Consider the following 14249-nt stretch of genomic DNA (forward strand, 5'->3'; position numbering starts at 1 on the left):
GATCAGCACACTTGTACTGCATAATTTTGTTTTTGTTTTTTTTAATCGCTAAAGATTTGCCTAAGAGGAGCAGTCTTTTCACTTCAGTTAATGCAAACATACAAGTGGGAAACAGTTACATTACACAATAATCAGATTACATAATTTTTACTTCTTTTTTTGGAAAAGAAACGTCAGTAATTCTGACAAAAGCTTCTGCTAAGTAATGTTGAGCTACGAGGTATGTGGAGTTTAGAGTAGAGGATGAAGGACATATGTTTTCAGCATTCCCCAGGCACCTCAACCCCCACTCACACCTGTCTTCAGGTGACCTCAATAGGTCACTTGATAGGGTGAGGCAAGATCCCACAGTGGTTTCACCCAAAACCGCCTTTTTTCTGTTTAGTGGGTCAACGGCCACCTCCAAAGAGGACAACCCCCACTGGGGTTTAAATACCCAGGACTCTCCACCTTTAGTAAAAGAATCACCAGTGAAAACCAAACTGTGTAGTGATCCATAACAAATTTTTAATGTCATAACAGAAGTACAGCACATTCTAACAGCTACATCAACTCGCCTATCTTTGCCACTGCTGCGTGGCATCTCAAGTTCTTCTCTCCACACAGGTACCCTCAGGCTGAAGCACTGGCACGGTGTGAGAGCAGAGTGGAGGAAGTGGGATCTGCTGACTGCCTGTAACTTTTATTTGAACACAGTCTGATGCCAACAATAAAGCCGCTGCCTCATTATCTACGTGCCTGCCAGGACGAAGCTCACACTGACGCATGGCCTCTGTGCCATTCATCCTATTCAGATATATTAAAGTGGCAGGCTGGCACGTGCCTGTGCCACACACAAACACACACTAGCACACTGTTAGAATCCTCTGGAGTTGGCTGGATGTCTTTTCATTGAGGTTGTTTACCGGGGACTCTTGCTGCGCAGCAGCGTGGCGTGCTTCCATCCAGAATGCTGAGTCCAGTGAAACACATTCACCTCGAAACAGCATAACCAAAGCAGGTGGACTGTTCTAGATATTACAAAAAAAAAAAAACTGGGACATCTGTTTCCTCCCTTTTGACCATCTAGTCTTTCAGCACATGGGCTGGAGGTGATGGAGGGGGAGAATGAGAAAGCCTGACAGTTATCAACACAAGTCATGTGGTTTTATGACCATGTGTTTGTAGAGTGAGAGGCTCTCTCAGACCTCCTCCTCTGATGACATAACCAATTTTGATATCAGTGGGTTTTTTTTTTTTTAAACAAATAAAGACCAGAACGAGCGCGTAAACATGAGATCAGATTTGGTGGTCTAATCCATGTTATCTTATATGTCTGGTTTATAAAATAGCAGTCACCAAAATATTTTAAAAATGGGGAAAAAAAATACAAAAATACTCAGTTTACTTCTGCATAATGTTTGGCAAAAATTTATCATGGATTTGTTTTTTAATCAGTCGCTGACTTATGGAATACTGGACTAATCAACTTATGGACAAACATGTAACTTTCCAGATTTAAAAACCAGCTCAGAGCCTTTTTTGCATGACTCACAGTAAGGTACGACGATATACTATATTCATCTGTCTAAATAACAAATAAAAAGGCAGGACGATAACGAGCGCAGACTTGCTCTACAACGCATTTCATCCAGATGAGGCAGCGCTGCATGGCCCCAGCCAGCTGGATGCAGGGAACACATCTGGTGAGCTTATTCAAATGACTAAAGATGCCAAATTCTTGTTTAAATATTTGGCAGAGCCATGCTGCTCCACTCAAACATGTGAGCAGGCCCCAGTGATTACACAGAGAAAAACTGTAAAAGCATGCAAACTTACTAGGCAGTTAACATGCCAACTTTGCATTTCAATATAAACCATCTCTATAGCAGAAACAAAGGCTTTTTTTTTTAAACAAGGCCATCAATGAGGAGACAGGAAAATCTCTTCCTTTTATTGCCAATCATACTCACGTTAAGTGTAAAGAGTAAAGGGTAAGTTATATGTTTGCTGTAGCCGTGAGGCACAACTTTTACTGTGAGTGTTTGCTCACAAGTCTGTGTCTTCCATGCAAACTGCTCCAAACTATCTGCTACTGACCAAACCACTCTTTTGGTTTTTGGTTCAGCACCCTCTTTGCCACCGATTTCCCTAAGTGACTGCCAGCAACCTCCAGCAACCACTCGGGGAATACACAGTTTGCCCGGGGGGGGGGGGGGGGGGGGGGGGGGGGCTGAGTGAACCGACTGCTACTGGAAGCTGCAAACCGAATATACAGAAAGAAAAGAGGACAAGAAAGTCAATAAGCTATATATCCCATTATATTGATTTAAACTGAAATTGTGTTTAAACCTCAGGCTGCATATAAAGTTTGGATGTAACCACCATGGTGTCACCCATTCATGTTTTCTGAGATTTGAAACTAGAGACTGAAACCTTGAAGTCATTATGAAGGCATTTCCTGAGGTATTAAATTAAGTAAGCAGCAGGTTCATTGTGTCATAGATGTCCCCCCTGGCCATTAGAAAGAATTAAGGCACTTCTCCACTGCCTGCGGCTATGTCAGCCATTCACACCTTGTGTGAGGCCTGTGTGTTGTTCTGCTTATATTACACAATCTGCATCATTTTTCAACTGACAGATACGACAAAGTGGGAGGACTGTCCAAATGCAGTATTATGCAAAAATAACCTCTGGTTAGCCAAAACATACTGCAGTAAAAGCAGCTCTTACAGGCTTTCTTTCCTGACTAACAGTTAGCTGGGCCACGGTAGGGCAGGCCCATCTATGGCGCCTTTTAAATCAGGCATCTTCCACACCTATATTTTCCAGCAGTGCTGCCAGCCCAGTCTTGTTCATAAATCCTCTAGACAGCAAAATCTTTTTTCAGTTAATTATTTTGGACAATATGAGAATGAGTATTTCACTCGTTTATTTGACTTTAAATACCTATGATGGGGTTGGTAACGTACAGTTAAAGTTATGAGGAAAGTTAGAGGAACACTGCACGTGTTGCTGCTGAATGCAGGGGAAAACCCTGGGTGGAATCTTGTAAAAAGACTGGAAACACTCTTTTTTGGCTCATCCACAGAGCCAGATCCACCTCCGCCTTCACATTTTCATTGAGTTTGCTTTCCTGCATCTCTGCAGTTTGGCCAGCACACAAACATTCCTCAGGGGAATGCAGTTATTTTTCAGACTCCACTTCATCCTGACTACTTTTTTCCTTTCCTTCCTTAACTCCCTTCACTCGCATACTTGTCTCTCCATTCCTTTCTCAAGCCCACACGTGCTGAATATCAATGGCTTGCATGACACACACAAACACACACGCAGTATACACACACTGGGTGGAACTGCTCTTTTGCATAAACATTTCCACAGTGAGGAGAACAGCTCAGATGACTGCACTCACAGGGCCGAGGCCTTGTTGTCATGGATACAAGAGATGTGTTTGGATGGCAGAGAGTTTTTCCTGAGGACCCCAGAGGTGCCCGAGGATACGCCGCACCCTTAAAGCATGGCTCAGTCCTAATAGCTTGCATATGAGCCGTTGCGTAACATGGCTCTCCTGTGGGATCACATGATGACATGCCTGCAGAAATATTACCAATTCGTGGAGGGTGAAATCACATGTAAATCACATGTACTCTCCAAACTTTTATAAAATTCAGGGTGAACTGAGGAGAAACTTCCAAGATACCAAATCCTAGGCTTCTTTACGTGTTTCCCATACTGGGCTAGATGTGTGTTAATCATCTCTTGGGATAACTTTTACTGGGCCTGGCCTGGAATCATCTGGGCAGAGAACTGTAATAGCAGCTCGATAGGAATTTTGTACAAATTCTGCCAAAAACACAATAATGCCAGCCACACCAGTCTTTAAATCATTATATAAGGACAAGAAGCTATCTGAGAATACTGAACATGATTGCACAGTTAAATAAAACTCAACAAAACTGAGTAAAGGCTCAACAAAGTTATCGATGAGTCATAGAAACACGTTTGAAAATTGTAGCACTGCAGTGAACCACCATGAGAGTCTCAACAGAAGTAAAAACGACATCTATTTTAATCATAGCAGGTCCAGCTGTCTTTGTTCTGCAATCAGGGTTGCGGAGCTTGAGGTCTATAATTTTAATGTCTGCCAAGTACCATGTTAAGCAGAGCAAAACTTCAATCAGTCTCTCTGCATCACTGTCCCGACTTGTCTGCTAGATTTAATCTTTTTTTTTTTTTTTTTGTCAACACTGTGTCTTAATGTGCTAAATGAACTGACTCGTATCATCTTTATAAACACTAGCAAGCCATAATTTATATTAAGGGCAACTCTGTTAGTTTCCTCTTTCAAAATACAGAATATCTAGCATACATTCTTTAACTCTTCCTCCGGACCTTCCACTTATTTTACATCAAGTTCAAAATAAGTAATCCTTCTCATCATTAAGCCAAGCTGCGAGAAGATGATGTCATTTTTAAGTTCTAGGAAACACCTTCTCTCTGAAGTGCTGGAATATTTGGTAACAGGAAGAAAAATGGAATTTCCCATGCTTCGTTGACTTACTTTTACTTTTGTTACTTGCGCTTTGAGACACTGTGCTGCTGACTGGAGTACCTTTTGTTGCTTTTATAAAACTACACAAATTTATTGAATTTCTTTGTACAGCTACTGCTGTAACATCTGTGTGATACAAGCAAAGTGAAACAGACATCTCGAGTTTCTTTGCCGACATATGACCCTTTTGCCACCATTTAATAATTCAGTGTGCAGGATGTTTTGGGTGCATCCAAAATCTTGACCGGACATTAAACACAAAAAGAGGGCAAGAGAATAGAAAAAGATACCCAAAAAAGTAGCCGATTGACTTCAGTTGGTTTACCATGTGTGGCAGATGTGTCATTGCCAAGGCAGTGCAATTAACCACGACACTGTATCGTAGAAACTGAAGCAAGGAATGCTGATACCCTGGCTGATGATTTAATTCTACATATATGTGCTCATGACTTTTCTGCTTCATTTAAAATGTCAAAAGTGCAAAACTGACACAGCACACTCTCTGTCATTGCTCCTGGTCATGCAGCCACGGAGCAACAAACATTAACAATGGTGATAAACTAAGATTCAAACAGCAACAGCACAGGACGAATCCATGTTGATAGTTTGTCCTTCACAACTCACAGGATGAAACAAACCTGAGGACTAAACCTTTAAGTACACGCAGTCAGAGTAAATACAGGATCTCTTGCTCGCTGGGTGAATGTGTAAACCACTACACTATGAAGCCGCTATCTGCAGATTTCAACTAGGGTTGTCAAACAAAGATCGGATTAGCTACTCACTATCCATACAAACAGTGCCATCTTCGCTTCCTCCAGCTGACACACAATTTCACACACAGCCGGTGCATATAGGCAGGGGCACAGCACCGCCCCCTCAATAGCAGCTGAGGACATGAACAGTTCACAACACTGAATAACACATTATGAGATATTTCGGGAGGTCAGTAAAGCTCCCGTTTCAACAACACTTTGTGTGTTAAAGTTATTATAAATGTTGGCTGGCGCACACATTAACGTTAGCCATTCACCCCTCCTTTGAATTGAAAAAACTAAAAAAAAAAAAAACTCTTAAAAAAACCCTCTAAAGTACTACATTTATATACACACACGTGTAAAAATTAGAAATTATATCACTTGTCTTTTTTTTAATCTGAAAATTGGTATCACGACTGGCCCCCAAAATCCAACACTGATTGTCTCCACATCTGCCTACTGCGCATTTCACTGCGCCTGGAAAGCTTTTTAAGTTCAGGTAGCAAAGTGGATGAAAATCAGCTCAGAGTGAATGTGCCAACTGTAAAAACTAGTGATCCTTCAGCCGTCACACTCAGATCTGACAGTTTGTTGTGCTGTTCTAAATTGAACAGTGATATCAAATTAGATATAAGCTTGTGCACAGCAAAGATACATAATTAGATAATATATACATGAATGATCAATAACACTAATCTCAGACATATGTGATGCCATAGACTAGAACAGATTGTGTGTCTGAGCACAGTGACGCTTGTCTGTATTTGTTTGTATGCAAACAGAGGACATCTGGCTACAAAGTCACATTCTGGGTACTTGACTTCCTTTAAAGAACAAGAGGAAATCCCCATAGACCATTAATACCAAACATGGCTTAAGACTACATTTAGAATTGGGGTAAGGCAAGTAGTATGGATGGATTTGGGGTAAATCAATGTTATGTCCTCTTGGGTGATGAAGCACGGCTCTCTGTGTGTGTGTGTGTGTGTGTGTGTGTGTTGATCTCTCTCTCATGGCTGAACAACTGACAGCGACGGCCACAGGTGACAGAGAGCGGGGGGGGGGGGGGGGGGGGGGGGGGGGGGGGATTATTTAGTCTGCAGCACTTGTGTTCACTGCCATCACTCATTCAGCTCACGTCAGTAGTCCGTTGGAGTAACAGCAGCGTATTAACACACTATAGAGCGTGTCTGCAGTAGGGTTTAATATTTTTCCCGAAAATGACATGGATCAAATCCCGGGAAATGAAGAGCCATTTCCCGGGAATCCCGGGAAAAAGTTTATTTATTTTTTTATTTTAATTAGGCCTTCTGTAGCCTGTGTCGGCCTTAACCTATTCTGATATTGTAGAGGTAGCTTTCCAGCTATGTCCTGTTATGCCCAGTAGGGGGTAACGTCGGCTTGATTAACGCAATAAAACCTACATCTCGACATTCGAGTGCTCGAGCTATGCGGTGTTGTATCGTTCCTCAACACTCCCTTAACAAATATAATTCGAATATTCCTCCATTGTACATGGAATTATACCAAGATATTTTACAACTGCTGGTGCAAAACAATACGGTTCATCTCCACAGCATTGATAAAGGCTCAGCCACGCTGTCGTGGCGACATCTGTTGGGCTATATCTCCACCAGTGGAACGCTGTAATAGTCATTGAAAAGTTAACTACCGTACTACACTATAATATGGCATAACACAGGGCCTTGAGTAATGCACTACGACTTGGTCATTGCCATTCTGGCAACAGCAAATTTATAACACCGTGTCTGAGGGTTAAAGTAGGTTCGCTGTGAATCGTCTATTGAAAAACTGGCCAATCCTTATAGCCTAAAAAAATATACATTTTACTCAACTCCATTTTAAAAGCGAAATATGTTAAAGCAATCTATTTCATGATAATTTCTTCACACATTAGGCCCGTATCCTAATTCATGATTGTTAGTAAGCGGCTGCAAACGAGGAAAAGAAACACTCGAAGTTAAACAGATATTTCTTTATTGTTCAGGGCAGGCATATTTTATAGGCTATATAATGCAATATAACAATATATAATAATATAAAATTATATAATACAAAATACCTTAGGGTAAACACATTGCCTACGATTTCAACAAATTAAAGAGGAAAAAAGCACAACTGTGTAATACCTCTATTAAAACGCTTGAGATGAAGCTGAAGCCTTAAACGGAGGCTGAACATGCCTGAAATGAAGAGTAATGCTTTTCGCATTAAACGAACCCTTCTCTCAACATTTCCTTAAATTTAACATTCTGAAGCTTTCTTTTCTTTCTGAAAGTCAAATCGACGCGCGCGACTTTTTTCCCGGTTTCCCGTCTAACGTTTCCCGGGAAACGGGAAATGGTTCTGATCGCATTTCCCGGGAATCCCGGATCTCGGGATTAAACCCTAGTCTGCAGACTGTAATGTACAAAGCACACCCAAAATGTCCTGCTATTACAGTGCACAGCTTATTGAATAAATCCGAAAAGTCTCGGGTCTGCTGCAGAAAAGCTGATGCAGTGGTTATAAATGAAAAAGCGCGTATTTCTATGTAAGTGAAACCTTATGCTGATAAACTTCACGGGCACTGTATGGGAGTAAAAGTTTGTCTTTCCGTGCGCTTTGCTTACCTTTTTCGGACCAGGCCGTTAGATCCACTCAGAGTAAACTACCCAACTTCTTGAGCCTGGTGATGTGGTGCGGTGTTGCCCTTCTCCACGACACCGCAACTTTTCAGCTGCTACGCGTCCCACAGCCTCGGAGGTGCGCGCCGCGTCATTATTTCCTGGAAGAGCTGCGTCGTTGTTTCGTTCGCGATGGTCATTAAAACATGTTGACATATGGAAAGGGGCACAGCGGTCCAGCGTGTGTGTCGATATAATCAGCTGTCATCACATTAGGTACGGGATCAGCCGAGCTGCTCTGCGCCTCTCCTCTCCATGCCTACACACACTGAACGCCACCCACTTTTTCTGAAGAGACCCACGGCTGGCTCGACTGATGCCTGTCTGAAAAGATATGAGGAACCTGGCTAATTTTGCTCTAACTTAATTTTACATTTAAAAAAAGAGAATATGCGGAGTGTTTAGTATTTTTACTCTTGAAATCAGCTAGAGCAGCTTTGCATGACCCATATTTCAAATATTTATAATTTTTGTTTTGCACCCCCTAAGTTCATGCACTGTATAAAACAAGCTCCTCTCCTATCCCTTTAAAGCCAAGTTTCTTCTGATTGGTTGCCCTGCTAAAACAGAAGGTTTAAAAAGCAGGTGGGTGAGGCGGGATGTCCTTTCTCTTTGGAATAATACAGAGCCCAGGAAAGGAAAAATCTGCAGGAAACCCAGTGTGTGTGCATACTCTAACCTCAAGATAACTTTGGGCCTTTTTGAATCCTCAAAGCACTTTGAGTGCTAAGCTAGAGTAGAAAAAGCGCTATGTAAGAACTAGTCCATCTACCATTTTGCTATCATTTGTGTCCATTATTGTATTATATTACAGTTACTCTAACAGCTGTCTATACTTTATCAGAAAACTGCCAATCTGGATACAAATCACTAAAAATGAAGTCTACCTGGGGACTTTACATCAGAATATTTTTTTTTCTTTATTAGCTTATTGGCTGATTAAACTTTTTCCCTTTAATGCAGTGGGGTGACTCTATTTTCAATATTGCATTCTGTTTAATTTCAGGGTCTTCTAGGACTAACATAGGCAGCAGCTTTATAAACCATATATGCAAATGTTAAATTTTGCCATTTTTAATCAGCTTCAATAATATTGTCATCTGTCGCTTGTGAAAGTAATTTCAGAGACAGAACAAACTTCTTTAGAAGAAGGGAATATATATCAACATTTCCTCAGTTTCACCACAGGTCATCACTTGTTTGTACTGTGACATTGAACCACACCACAAAAAAAAAAATGTTCACAGTAGTTTTAGGAAGCAACATCATCTCCAAGTTTGGAACTTGTGATTTTTTTGGTCTTTCTTTATTTGGTGTCAGCACAAGTCATTTGACCGAATGTCATCATGAGTTTTGAGATTTTTTTTTTTCAAATATGGGAAGTATTCTTATGGAAGGAACTATAAGTACGTATAAAGCAAAGACACCCAGCAGGAAGGTGATACTAGTATCCCCCTTTGTGGCTGTCTCAAACGACAGCTCTTTTATTTGGAATCATTAAGACAATTAAATCTTTTTTTAGAGACAGAAAATCATAGTTGTGTTGTGGAATTATATGTTGGGTAATCCTTTTCTCAGCCACGGTGTTGTGGTGAGAAATCATTTTCTGCTGTGTCTGCAGTAATGACAGCTTCCTCATATGTGATCTTGTATGTGCAGAACAATGGCAGGAAAAGCAGTCAGTTGGATGCTTTAGCTTTGAGCAGGAGACACGGAAAAGGAAAAGATACAGGAGAGGACACACAGTCGCACTCATGAAAACAGACGTAATCCACCATAAACAGAAATACTTACTATTGTACTATGGTAGATTTAAATAAAAGAGCACATTTGCACACACCCACCACTTTATTATGTACCACTAGTATTGGATTGAACCCTCTTTTGTCTTCAGAACTGCCTTAACTCATCATGGAATGGATTCAACGAGGTGCTGAAAACATTCCTCAGAGATTTTGGTCCATATTGACAAGATAGCATCACATCGTTGCTGTAGATTTGTTGGCTGCACATCCATGATGGGAATCTCCTGTTCTTTTGGATTGAGAACTGGTGACTGTGGAGGCCAATTGAGTACACTGAACTGACTATCATGTTCAAGAAACTCATTTGAGATCGTTTAATCTTTGTGACGTGGCATGTTATCCTGCTGGAAGCAGCCATCAGAATATGGGTACACTGTGGTTATAAAGAGATGGACATAGTCAGAACCAGTACTCAAGTAGTTTAAACAATGCTGAATTGGTGCTAAGGGATCCAAAGTGTGCCAAGAAAATATCCCCCACACCATTACACCTTTAGCAGCCTGAACCGCTGATATAAGGCAGGATGGATCCATTCTTTCATGTTGTTTACACCAAATTCTGACTCTACTGAATGTTGCAGCAGAAAATGAAACTCATCAGGTCAGGCCAATTTTGGTGAGGCCATGCAAATTTTATTCTCAGTTTCCTATTGTGAGTTGGCAGGAGTGGCACCCAGTGTGATCTTCTGCTGCTGCTGTTGCCCAGTTGCTCTTCTGCATACTTCAGTTGTAATAAGTTATTTGATTTACTGTTACCTTTCTATCAGCTCAAAGTAGTCTGGTCATTCTCCTCTGACCCCTGACATCACCAAGGTATTTTTGCACAGAGAACTGCTGCTAACTGCATAGTTTCTCTTTTTTCAAAATACTCAGAGCAGTCTGTCTGGCACCCACAACCATTCTGCATTCACCTTTCTTCCCCATTCTAATGCTCAGTTTGAACTTAACTTCAGCTGATTGTGTTATCTAAATGCTCTGAATTGCCTCCATGTGATTGGCTGATTGATTGAGCTGGTGTACCTAAAAAGTGTCCAGTATTGTAGATATCACTTTATAATGCTTCTATCTATCTAGCTAGCTAGCTATAGCAGATAGCCTAACTACAACAACCAAAGTTGCAATTTGCAATATGTCCTCTATACCCATAATTTACCTGGGACAATACAGGAAAACAATGTTGCATACAGGCCAATATATTGGACTACATGTTGCTAGAAAAAAAGTTGCTGCCACTGTCCCTGGTGTTGCATTTAAACGCAGAGCAGAAAGAATATAATGGGTTGTCTGTAAGTGTATATATCCATGTATGTGTGTATGCATGTGAGTATGAGGTACATGAAAAGGTGATAATAATGACTGTTTTGCAATATGCTTATTATTTATGTAATTGTAAGAACAGTATGTGTTTTTATCTATTCTTCATGCATTGTGACAATGCCTTATTTCAATAATTCATTGTGATTTTGGGCTGGTTGTGTTGTAGAACTTATCCATCATCCTGACTCATCGAATGTGGGTAAATCAGTGTGGGAGATGTCTGGCACCAGCTGACTGCTGGTGGGCTTCATTGACGCCACATTCAACCAATCTACACAAATGCAAGTACAAGCCCACGTGCACACACACATACACACACACACATACTACAGCTGGGAACACTCCAGATCATTTAACACTTATGAAACGCCAGCTTTGTTTCCTCTCACAGTGGCCACTTTCATCCAAGGGCAATATGTGGGTCTATTGTTGTCTTTCAATATTTTCCTGTCAGTTAAGCGTCACTAAAATGGTTTGTGTGAAGAGAATACACTGGCTGTCACACAATCATCCAATTGTGTTATCTCTGAGAAACACGAGCTATGATGGTTGATTGGTCAGAAAAAGGTTATTGTAGTTACTGGACTGATAGCTGAACTGATGTCAGTAAATGGATGAATTAATGACTATTATGATTCAGTTTTACCATAACAAAAGGTTTAATGTCACATGATAATGTCAAGCTGACTGCAGTCATTTTTGGGATTTTTGGATTACTGTGCAACTGCATGAAGCAAGCAACATTTCAACAATTTTCTTTTGTCAGAAAAAAAAATCGCCTTTGCCAAATATTTTTTATCCTTATTCTCATTATTTACACTCACCTCTCTGGCAATAAGTTACTTGTGGTTACTTTATATCATAATGCGATGTTTATTATAGTATGCGCCACTCTTGTTGAAGCTTGTGGATGAAATTTGACACATCAGAAATATCAAAAAGTACTGAAACTAAATGTGAAGAAACACATGGACATGTAAGATTCTGTATGTATTACACTGTTGCAAAATTACTGTTACATTACAGTTGACTACTGGTTTTTACAGTATACCCACTGTAATCTACAACAAGAGTTTTTCGCAATTGAAAAACACACAGTACAGTGTTGTAGAATATTGGGTTTACAGTAAAATACTGTCAACTATGTGGTTGCAGTAGAGGGTTATTTTAATTTTAATACTGTAATCTTCATTTTATTACTGAAAAACAGATTAAAATATTTTAGATTTTTAGCTTTGGAAACAACTGAACAGGTTGCATTTGGTTTGCCTTCATTCATGTAGCCTGAACTCATTTTTAATATAATTTTTTTTTGTTTCAGTTTTTGTGTGGTGCCTTACCTTTTACCTTTTATACGGCGCACTTTTCTCACTATAAAGTGTAACAAAGTTGCTACATTTGGCCTTGTGCATCTGCAATTATTTGATAATTGTTGCTTCACATTTGTGGATTTCCCGGTTTGTTTCTGTGGAATTTCATGGTCATAAATTCACAAAATGCCCAGTGAAGTGCGCTTTTCCTCTTTCCTGTTGATCAGAGAGAGGCTATTGTTTTTATCCTGTGGTGTTATGGGAATGACACAGAAAGATTAAGTTCAAAGATCTGCTGTTTAGGAGTCCACTGTAGCCCACTCATAAGCGATTAGCCAACAGTTTGTGAGGGGACTTGGTTTTAGTTTATTTTCGACCCCCTCCAACACACACACACATGCACAGTTTTTATTAATCATTTACAGTAGAAGAGAAATTGAAATTGAAGTTTAGGCCAGGATAGGGCAGCATTCACTGTGCCTGAGGTAAACTTTTTGAAAGAGCCTCAGAAGCATTGTTTTAGATGATTATTCACTGGTCAAGGAATCATAGTATAAAAATTACACAAAAATTTTCTATCCACAAACATTTTTCATCATTTTTTTTTTGCCTTAATTACAAATTATTGTGCAAATTAGCTGGAACAAAAAAAGGGATAAGCCAGAACAAGAAAAAAATAGCAGAAAGTTTTGCACATTTAGAAATGCAACGATCTTAATGTTTTCCATCTTACGGCATCCTTTGCTGCCACCTCCAGGAGACGGAGGCTCAGTCTTGAGACTTTAGCGAGTTCTGGATCTTCTGCTTGAAGCTGGCTCGGAAAAGAGCAGTACACTGATCAGCAGACTGTGCATGGTGTCTCAAAAACACAAACTCCAGAGCACTGGGCTGTGAGTGTTTACTGTACATGACCAAATAATTTGTTTGCTTTTCCAAAAATATACATGTCAGCACTATGATATGATTCAACAAGTATTAGAAACTACTTTTTGCATGCATCCTGATATTACATTATCTCAGGTCTTTTTCTAACAGTGTTGTAGCCTGAATGAGGATAAAACAGACAGCTGAGAAATGAAAGAAAAAATCTAAACGACTGATTCTAAATGAAGGGGATCTCATACTGCCATGGTTTGGGTCCACATGTACAAAGGAAGGGATCACTTTAAATCAGTACGACGTTGTTCTGAGGGATCACCATTATCCTCTAATGAAACATTTCTGTGCTGAGGGGAACGGTCTCTTTTGATGATGAAAGAAAACATTCCCATCCATGGGAACATGGGCTGCCTGGATGGTTTGACAAGTTGGAGCAAATATGAGGAACATGTTGTGCTCTGGCCTTTGCTGACATCTGTGGGAGAGTTTGGACTGATCTAAACCCCATGTAAGGGAAAGTTTTTTGGAAGAAATGGGTTTTTGTTTTTGTTTTTTTTGTTCTTAAAAAAAATGTTCTTTGTTGAGAAATGAAATTTATCAGAAACATTCCGCTGGGAAAGCAATGCTTTGTGTTTTTTATTACGCATCAGTGACATCTACTGCATGTACCATGAAAGTTCAGCAAGTAAAAGCATGTTTTCCTATTACTCCATGTACACTGCTCAAAAAAATTAAAGGAACACTTTGAAAACAAGTCAGATCTCAATGGAAAAAAGTGAAAAATTGATGCGGCAGGCTAGTCCATTTTGTTGAAATTTCATTGCAGCGACTCAAAAAACTACTCAGTAGTTTGTATGGCACCCAAGTGCTTGTATGCATGTGTGACAATGTTGGGGCATGCTCCTGATGAGATGATGGATGGTGTCCTAGGGGATCTCCTCCCAGATCTGGACCAGGGCA

At 40.2% G+C, this 14249-nt stretch overlaps 1 protein-coding gene across 2 annotated transcripts in view; it reads right to left on the minus strand.

The window, feature by feature from the left end:
- dnmbp (dynamin binding protein) overlaps nucleotides 1–8237 on the minus strand; it is a 48166-nt gene extending 39929 nt beyond the window's left edge. For both annotated transcript variants that reach the window (XM_030754847.1, XM_030754845.1), the window contains exon 1: nucleotides 7926–8237. The gene's annotated coding sequence lies outside the window, so the exon portion shown is untranslated. The remainder of the gene's footprint in view (nucleotides 1–7925) is intronic.
- Between the last annotated feature and the right edge of the window lie 6012 nt (nucleotides 8238–14249).

Source organism: Archocentrus centrarchus, chromosome 19, assembly GCF_007364275.1.
Source record: "Archocentrus centrarchus isolate MPI-CPG fArcCen1 chromosome 19, fArcCen1, whole genome shotgun sequence".
NCBI lineage: Eukaryota > Metazoa > Chordata > Actinopteri > Cichliformes > Cichlidae > Archocentrus > Archocentrus centrarchus.